At 44.2% G+C, this 2,918-nt stretch overlaps 1 pseudogene; it reads right to left on the bottom strand.

The window, feature by feature from the left end:
* Nucleotides 1-1,186: 1,186 nt before the first annotated feature.
* LOC120395041 lies at nt 1,187-2,126 on the bottom strand (annotated as a pseudogene).
* Between the last annotated feature and the right edge of the window lie 792 nt (nt 2,127-2,918).

Genomic DNA, 2,918 nt, shown 5'->3' with positions numbered 1-2,918 from the left:
TTTTGGCTCAGAATTATACTTCCAGAGCTAAATGGGTCCCTGCCACAATCATCACTCAAACAGGACCTGTTTCCTACACAGTCCGGACTGCAGAGAATCTTACCTGGCGGCGACATGTAGATCAGCTGTTGCCAGGTCATGCCAGTCCTCAGGACACATCTGCTGTTGTGTGGTCTGACTTCACCTCTTCTTGCGAGGCACCGAATCACGAATCACCTATTCCTGACTGTTCTCATGCATTACTGCTGGCGTCTGAGATACCCCTTTGCCCAGCAAGAGCTGATACCACCTCCTCACCTGTTCGTGCTGCGGACCCTGAGCCCATGGTACTTTTGGGTGCAACAACACCAGAAGTTCACCGTAATCCACCTAGAGACAGAAGGCCTCCTCATCGGCCGGATCTTTAGCTAAGGCGAACTCGCGGTTAGAGGGCAAAATAATCCCCAGGGTTTAGCCGGGAATGGAGGCAGTCTACCTCCTTCTCTAGTCTAGTGTGTGTTTTATTTAGGGGATGTTCTTATTGGGGGGGAGGAATATGTTGTGTATTTGGTTGTCATGGTTTTTGTTCCTATGGCAACTGAGCTAGATTATTAGGGGATAGCCCAGCCAGCTTCGGACGGTTGGGTGAGCTCTGTGTCTGTAAATAAAATGGTGGTTTTGTTAGCTGTCTGCTCTCTGGCCTCAAGTGATTTCTTCCTAAACCGGCTGCCCCCAAGGACCAGCCACAACCCCCAGACCAGCACCTACACTCAGCATTTGAGCATGTCTATACTGAGGCATGTCTGATGTGGTCTGTGTTGGTAGCCAAAAAGCTAAACCCTGTAGCTTTTGGATAACTGGTTGTGCTGCTGTTTGAGTGCTGGGCATGACTTGAGTTTTCAGAGACACTTCAGTGTGCAGTAGGTATATTTTCCACACCTCTTAAGAAAGGCTGTGTGTTCTTCTGAACTGGCACTTGTAGAAACAGTTGTATAGGACTGTGGGATATTTATCTTTAAAAATAGGAGAGGAAAGAGATCTTCTTTAAACAAAACAAAGCTCTATTTTCCAAGCTTCTCTACATGATTCCAGATACAGAGCCAGATTCTGCAGTCATTTACATGTATGTAAATTCATAATAACTCCTTTGACTTCAGTGGAATTACTCTAGATTTACTCCAGAAAGCACAATTTGGTCTATGCTTTTTTACATGGACCTGCTTCTCAAGTGACACTTGGCACAGTGCAGAATCCTGGCTGATACCTGTTTGAGTTTGGGATTGCCCAAGATCAAGATCATAGAGTGTCCCATGGGATAGGCAGCCATCACAACTGTACAGATGACATCCCAGCTGCTGTTAGTTGAGAAGATGTCAGCTAATGTGAGAATCAAAGCAACAAAATTGAAAAGGTATGGGATAAGGAAGGAGAAGATGGATTTGATGGCACCCATGTGGGCCTCCATGTTGGGATCTGTGAAGCCAGTTGCCTTGTTTTCCATCTTCCTGGTGATTAACAGGACAGTGGAAGCAACAAACACTAGTAAAGGCAGACATATCCCAATGTTGTTGAGAAGAATCTGGGGAAACAAATTGATCTCCTTCACAACTGTCCCCTGTGTGCTGTTTGCCATAGAGTTGTTGCAGTACACATTGTAGATGTCCCACAAGAAAGGAAAACTGCTCAGTAGGGAGAGAAGGGATGATTCTACCAGCATCCATGGAACCAGACTGGAAATTTTTCACTTCAGCCAGATGAACAGGGGCTGGGTGAAACTGGCAATCTTGGCACAGTAGAAGACACTGAGCCCAGCAGCAAACCAGAGGCTGGAGTGTTCAGAAACATGATGAGAGTATTGAAAATTTTGTATACCTTATCTTCATTATAAAAGGCTGGATAGAACATGCTGCAAACCACCATCAGCATGAACCAGGTCTGCAGGCAGAGTCTGGATAAGCTCAGGAAGATCAAGATCATATCACAGGAGGACAGTTTCCTGATCATGACCCAGTTGGTGAGATTGATAGCCACAATGACTCCATTTCCCCCATTCCTATGATGGATTCAATGGCTAAAATGATCAGATAGAAGAGAGAAATTTGAGTTGGCTTGTCTGCCCTCCGGGAAGCACAGTCTTCACCTGACATCCTTGTGGGCTGCTAAAGGCTCTGGACATGTAGGAATATGCCTGCCTATAGATGCTGGTGTCAGCTGGCTGCTGTCCCCAAAATTCCTGCCTATTTATCTCAGAGGAAGAACTCTGCAATAGATCATTTCTCATTTATTTTGTTTATTTCTTGCACTATTTGATGATCAAAAGCCCAGCTACATTCTCTGGCCATGCAAATTGGGGAAGGCTTAAATTACTGCCTATTTACTTCTCAGACAGAAGGGCTTGAAAAGCAGTTTGAAAATCTTACTTTTTATAAGTTCACAAAGTTCTCCCTGGATTCATATCCCTACAATGTGTGTACCTTTTTTTATCCCAGCACTGGACCCCAAACCCTCTCTTCTTTTACTAATTAGAACCTTCTATTTTGGAGGAGTTGAGGGACAGGTCCTATCAACCTGAGAGAGTATTTAAAATTGATTATAATCACACCTGCTTAATTTTTTATCCAGCCCTTTCAATCCCTTCCTTTTCCACACACACACCCCCCACACACAGCTAGATGTTTTGGATCTCTTTTATTTTACTTTGAATTGTTTTTGTGCCAGCCTTTGGTGTGCTTTGGTTTTGTTTGCTTTTTGTGTGTTTGCAACCTTGAACTCGGGATTCAAAAACACAAAAGTCAAAGGAAAACACAACCAAAACTGCATGATTTGACCTGGTTTGGAATCAAAGCAACTGATTGGGGATTTGCTGCTGGGTGGACTCTTCAATACACCTAAGCTTCCAGACTAGTATATTGGTCAAATTCTGATAGAGCTGCCTATTG

The sequence above is a fragment of the Mauremys reevesii genome, unplaced genomic scaffold, assembly GCF_016161935.1.
Source record: "Mauremys reevesii isolate NIE-2019 unplaced genomic scaffold, ASM1616193v1 Contig90, whole genome shotgun sequence".
Classification (NCBI taxonomy): Eukaryota; Metazoa; Chordata; order Testudines; family Geoemydidae; genus Mauremys; species Mauremys reevesii.
The sequence above is the reverse complement of the archived record's forward strand: the minus strand, read 5'-3'. Positions and strand labels throughout refer to the sequence as shown.